Below are 6,896 nucleotides of genomic sequence, written 5' to 3' on the forward strand. Positions count from 1 at the left end.
GAAAGAGGTCCCAGGGAAAAGCATTTCAGGCAGAGGGAACAGCATGTGCAGTGTCCTACAGCAAGAGCAGGCTTGGTGTGGTCTGGGAACAGCAAGAAGGCCAAGGAGTAGGCATGGAAAGGGGACAAGTAGGAGATAAGGTTATGGAGGTTTAAGTATATGGGGTGGGGTGAGGGCGTATGGCTTGAGGCCTTGACGCCAATGTAAAGCTTTTGCCATCTGTTCTTAGATGGGAGCCATTGGAACGTTGGAGCGGAGGAGTGCCTTGACTGACGTACTTTTTTTTTTTAATTGTATTTTACATAAAGGTTTACAGAATAAACTAGTTTCTCATTAAACAGTTAGTTTAAACAGTTAGTATACATATTGTTTTATGACATTGGTTAACCACCCCACAAAATGTCAACACTCTCCCTTCTCAACCTTGGGTTCCCTATTACCAGCTTTCCTGTTCCCTCCTGCCTTCTAGTCCTTACTCCTGGGCTAGTGTGCCCCTTTAGTCTCATCTTGTTTTATGGGCCTGTCCAATCTTTGGCTGAAGGGTGAACCTCAGGAGTGACTTCATTCCTGAGCTGAAACGGTTTCCGGGGGCCATACTCTCAGGGTTTCTCCAGTCTCTGTCAGACCAGCAAGTCTGGTCTTTCTTTTTGAGTTAGAATTTTCATCTACATTTTTCTCCAGCTCAGTCTGGGACCTTCTATCGTGATCCTTGTCAAAGCTGATTGACTTACATTTTACAAGGCTCTCTCTGTGGCCACCATGTTGCAAAAAACGGAACATGGGCAAAGGTTGGAAGCAAGGATACCAGTTAGGAGGAAGCTACAGCCAGGGAATGTTGGCTTGGATCTGGGCAGTAGCCATAGAGGTGGTGGTGAGCAGTGATCAAATTCTATATTTGTGAAAGCACAGCCAATAGAATTTACTGACAGATTGGATATGGAGCGTGAGAGAAAGACAGGAGCTGACAAAGAAGTCAAGATTTTTGGCCTGAACAACTGGAAGGTTGGAATTGTCATTCACTGAAATGAAGAAGATGAGGGTGGGTGGGTGACTAAGGAATTTGGTGTAGCAGGCGATCTGAGGTTGGGAGGAGAGGTTCAGACTGAAAAATGTCTTTGAGAGTTTTCTCAGGTCAGGTTCCACAGCAGACCCTGAGGAAGGGGTCAGAATGCACGTAGTTTATTGTGGAGTGATCTTGGGAGAAACCTGTGAGACCCTCTATCAGTCAGTCATTGATTGTGAGAAGTCCCTGTTGGGGGAGGGTGTACCTTTGAAGGGTAATCACTTGGCCAGGTAAGGGCAAGTCTCTGGAAAGGGGGCAGCTGTGGGCCATCGGTAGCCACCAGGTACAGTAGCAGGAGGGGTGCACGTGATGTCTACTGGTTCTGCAAAGAGGATCTGGGAGGAGCATCTCAGCGCCCACTAGTGGAATCAGCTTGTAAATGGCATTTAAAACCATGAAGGAACACCTAGATTTTGTGTATTGAGAAGCATGAGAAAATTCTGGGCCAAAGACAGAGTTCTGGGGCTCTTTGGGACATGAAAAACCAGCTAAAGAGACTGAGAAGGAGCTGCCATTGAGGTCAGAGAAAACCAGGAGAGTGTGATGCTCTTGGTGCCAAACTTTGTTTATTAAACTTTATTTTCCTCTTCTATGAAGCCACTTTGTCTAGTTGGGCCCTCCAGGGATGGAAGCAGGAGAAGACTGGTGTCTTAGGCTGGGTTCTCTACAGAAGCAAAACCACTAAAGCATATAAATATATAGAGAGAGAGAGAGATTTATATCAAGGAAATGGCTCACGTGGTTGTAGAGGCTGGAAGTCCCAAGTACGTGGGTCAGAATAGAGGCTTCTCCTGATTCAGCTGCAGGGGCTGGTGAACCCAAGATCAGCAGATAAGAGAGCAGGACTCTTGCTCACAGGCTTCAAAGATCAATGAATCCCAAGACTGGCAGGTAAGACCACAGGTAAGCTGTTAGCTCAAGTCCTAAGAACTGGAGGTCAGATGAACAGGAGTCAGCTGCAGGATCCAGCATGAGCAAAAAGCCCCAAGCCTTGCCAGAATGTCCACTTACATTTGACGCAAGGCATAAACCCAAGGAAACTCCCTTTCAACTGATGGGCTACTCACAGCAGATCCCATCATGGAGGTGATTACAATATCATAGACTGCAAAACCACTGAGATTCCTGGCCCAGCCAAGCTGACACACAACCTTAATCATCATAACTGGCACGGCATTTGGGAGACAGGACCTTTCCCACTATGGCACGGAAAGGAATGAATGTCTTTGACCTTGAATTACTCCTCAAGGAGATGAGAGTTTAGAATCTTTAGTGCAATAGTGATTAATTAGGGGTGGAAACCTCACAAAGTTTTGTTTTTCCAGCCTTCTTTTTTTGCTCCCTCTCACATTATTCCTACCTCTGGGAACTCAGATTCATCGTTCTATTGTTCCTTCCTCATCCTCCTTCTCCTGAGAGCATCCTTCTCTCACCTGCACATAGATCCCCATCCTAGGTTCTGCTTCCAGAGTACCAACCCTAGACAATAGTCTACTACTGCTCTCTTTGGCTGCATTTGCCCTTGTCAGCAGAGTCTGTACTCTCACGTGACTGTGTGGCCAAAGATGTTAGTGTTATTATTGGCTTTGTTAAGGGGTGTGTTTATGTCCACAGCAGCCTCCCAGTCAGAGCCCCCCTCCAACCCAGCCCTGAGTCAGATCCTACATGACGTCCTGCTAGGGAACGTGGCCTTTCCCATGGAAAACTGGGTTCTTTCTTTCCTCACCGCACTCTCCACTTCACCCAAGAAGCATCCCTTTGAAGTCAGTGGGGAAGAGGGTCACGGGGCAGGATGATAAATAGAGGGGAGCCCAGTGAGTGGACGCCCTGCCCCTGGATTCCTGAGTCTGTGTAGACTGTGCACCCGGCCACTGCTTACCCACATAACTCCTGGCCGCAGTTGTCCTCCCAGCTGTATGAGGAAATAAAAGGAGACCTCCACAGGGACCAGGCTGGGCTGGACATTCTGACTCACTCCACCCTGTACCCTGCAGGGATTCCATTTGGTCCCTTAGCTTTGAGCCTGGGGAGAACTGTTCTGTGGATGATGTCCCACATGGGAGTAGGGGAGGGAGGAGGCAGGGGCAGTCCTCATTCATTCCCTGCAATCTGCCTCTTTTCATGGGGGATCGGAAAGGCCCTTACCCCTGAAGAAGAGCCCTTGGTGACAGCATGGTCAACATCTTCAGCACTTTGATCAAAAGCTGTGGAACCAAGTGACTAAATTTTTTATTTCAAAAGAAATCAAAACCAGTCTTTCAAAAAATAAATAAAGTGGGCTGGTTTCTCCAAGCCTGCCATAAACCCCAGTGTGCAGGCTGCACTCAGCGACCTCAACCCAATGCCTCCCTGAGTGTGTTTCTTGGAAGAGCCTAGAAGATTCCTGGATTGAGCCTCCATAGGTTCTGGCCTGTCTTTTGAAAAGACAAACATATTTGTAAGCTTTGTGGGAGTTTCAGGCCTACCCTAAGATGCGTCTCTTGGCCTCTGACCCTCGTGAATGGAGTCCAATGTTTGTTTGGTTTCCTCAAGCCGGTCACCCACCATGGATTAGGGGAGGGAAGCTATATCCAGTCCCACATCTGCTTGGGCAACCCAAGCAGGGGGCACCCACTGTGAGTGATCTGAAGGCCACCCCACCATGGATCAGGGGAGGGGAGCTGTATCCAGTCCCACATCCGCTTGGGCAACCCAAGCAGGGGGCACCCACTGTGAGTGATCTGAAGGCCACCCCACCATGGATCAGGGAAGGGGAGCTGTATCCAGTTCCCACATCTGCTTGGGCAACCCAAGCAGGGGGCACCCACTGTGAGCGATCTGAAGGCCACCCCACCATGGATCAGGGAAGGGGAGCTGTGTCTAGTTCCCACATCCGCTTGGGCAACCCAAGCAGGGGGCACCCACTGTGAGTCATCTGAAGGCCACCCCGCCATGGATCAGGGAAGGGGAGCTGTATCCAGTTCCCATATCCGCTTGGGCAACCGAAGCAGGGGGCACCCACTGTGAGCGATCTGAAGGCCACCCCACCATGGATCAGGGAAGGGGAGCTGTATCCAGTTCCCATATCCGCTTGGGCACCCGAAGCAGGGGGCACCCACTGTGAGCGATCTGAAGGCCACCCCACCACGGCCCCTGTCAGGGTGCAGCATTACCTCTGGAGGTTTGTGCATACGCCTGTGTTTAAAAGTGACTGACTGAGATGTAGCACAAACACATTCAACACGCTAAGATCTTTCTGGTTTTTTGAAAGCTTCTGATTCCTGCCACCAGCCTCTTGTGCTCACCTCTGGGAGCCAGAAGGGGAACCACAGGGAACGCCAGTCCCAGAAGCCACCTTAGGAAATGTGTGCTTTCAAGAGTTCTTATTAAAGGAGTTATAAGAGGACAAAAATTTTATTGAACCAAACCCGGTGGCAAACAGAAAATGATTTGTTAGGCCGTCAACGGGAAAGCATTTATTATGACTGCCGGTGGAATCAACAGTGGCGGTTTTTGCCAACATTTATGGAAATAACGTTTTCAAGTTTTAAACGTTGAGCTGTAAGCGACTTCAGTTAAAAAAAAAAAAAATTCAATACTTAAACTGTGGGAGAAGGTGGATGGGCGCCAGAGAAAACATTCTCTTTTAATAGTGTTTGAACATGGAACTGCAACACAGCTTGTAGCGAGGCAGAGAGAAAAACCCACAACTAATCCTCATCACAGCTGTCTGAACTCTTGATCATCTGCCATCACCCAAACAGCGACTTCTTTTTTCTGGTGACTTCGGGCTTGAATGACCTAGTGTAGGGAGTTTAAACTGTGCATGTGGAGGGAAAAGGAGCCTTAAATAAGCCTCAGCCAAAGGTTTTGTGCACTGGACTTCCCGCGCCTGCGGCCAGGGGCAAGGCTGTTCCCCATGCCTGTTCCCAGCGGCATCTCTTGGAGAGAGAGGACACCTTGACTTTTAGCTTTTTGCCTTGATTGGCCTGTGCCTATCCCAGGAATAAGAGTCAGGAGGAAGCTGTGGTTTTGTACCATTGTTGTTGCTGTTAGGTGCCATCGAGTCAGTTCTGACTCATAGCAACCCTAAAGGACAGAGCAGAACTGCCCCCCATAGGGTTTCCAAGGAGCAGGTGGTAGATTTGAACTGCTGACCTTTTGGTTAGCAGCCAAGCTCTTAACCACTGCGCCACCAGGGCTCCTTTGTGCCGTAGTAGAGCGCTCTTCTCTTCAGGCAGGTAAGTGAGCTGCCATGTTCTCGTACCTAGCCCTGTCCCATTGGAGTCTCTGGGCAGCACAAACGGCTAAGGTCTCCGTCACTAGCAGAAAGGTTGGTGGTTGGAACCCACCTGGAGGTGCCTGTAAGACAGGCCTGGTGATCTGCTTCTGAAAGGTCATAGCCTTGAAAACCCTATGAAGCAGTTCTACTCTGCACACATGGGGTTGCCATGATCCAGAGCCAACTTGATAGCAACTAATGACGACAGCACTGTCTCCCAACAAATACCTGGATTTGGGTGCTTGTTGAATGAATTGGCTCAATGGCCTCTTGGAGCAGCTAAGCTGAGAGACTGGAGAGACTGGTGTCCTGTTTTACAAGGAAAGAAAAGCAAGCAAGCAAGCAATTTGGCCAATAGGTACAAGATAGATTCAGGGTTTTAACCCCTTTAGGGTAGTAGTAGGAGCCCTGGTGGCACAGTGGCTAAAGCACTCAGCTACTAACAGAAAGGTCATCAGTTTAAACCTACCAGCTGCTCTGTGGGAGAAAGATGTGGCAGCCTGCTTCCACAAAGATTTACAGCCTTGGAAACCCTATGAGGCAGTTCTGTTCTGTCCTATAGAGTTGCTATGAATGGGAATCGACTCCATGGCAGCGGGTTGGTTTGGAGGTTAGTCAGTAGGCCAACCTATAAATGATGCTGATGTCTTTTTCCCCCTCCTCCTTGGCATTAAGGTGGTACATACAACCTCACTCTTGTGAGAAATTGGAAATTGAGAATTTTTTTTTAAATTGTATTATAAGTTGTTTTGCTTATTCTCTGCTGTTTTCTTTATCCACTGGATTTGATTGTTTTTACCACACCCATGCATTCTAGGATGAATGTTTTAATGAGCTCTGTTTTGTTAGGTGTGTGAAGTGTCTGACATTCATTTAGCAAAGCAGAAGCCTTACACGAGGGGCTCCCGGATCTCACGTAGTTGGCAGGGGTGGTCCCTGTGAGCCACATGCTGGCTAATGTCCTTCCAGGCAGTCAGGGCTCATTCCTCTCCTCTGGAAGGTTCTCTCTCAAAGGACATCTGGGATCCCACTAGGAAAACACTCGGAGCTCAGGGCTTGCTTTGGATCTGACAAGCTCGTCCCTCAGTGCCAAGGTCTGAGAAGTGACACAATATTTAGTTTAAAAAAAGACCAGAAGCATCTTTAGGCATGACTGCCAATAGCTACTATACTCCATGCATGTCGGAAAGGGAGGAGAAGTAGGCAGATGGAAAGAGTGAGAAACTGGCCAGTCCAAAAACAAAGAGACCCATGTTATGGAGAGTTCAAACATCAGCTGTTTGAAGAAAAGGTGGAGGACACAAGAGGTTTTGTTGACGTCAGCCTAGGAATTCCATAGGACACACTGGAAAAGTTTGGGCTGAGAAGGAACGGAGCGGTATGGAATAGAAGTTTGAATGTGGATGGATGTCTGAGGTCCCTATCCCTTGAAGCAAAGCCTTGTGCCCATGGTGGAGAGCTCTCAGAAGTGTGAGGGAAGCAGGAGGAACGATCGTAGATGTCTCAGTTGAGATGAGTTCCAGCCTGATGCTTGGGGAGCTCTGGAGCATGAATAGTACCACGGTCAGTTCT

The sequence above is a fragment of the Loxodonta africana genome, chromosome 27, assembly GCF_030014295.1.
Source record: "Loxodonta africana isolate mLoxAfr1 chromosome 27, mLoxAfr1.hap2, whole genome shotgun sequence".
Taxonomy (NCBI): domain Eukaryota; kingdom Metazoa; phylum Chordata; class Mammalia; order Proboscidea; family Elephantidae; genus Loxodonta; species Loxodonta africana.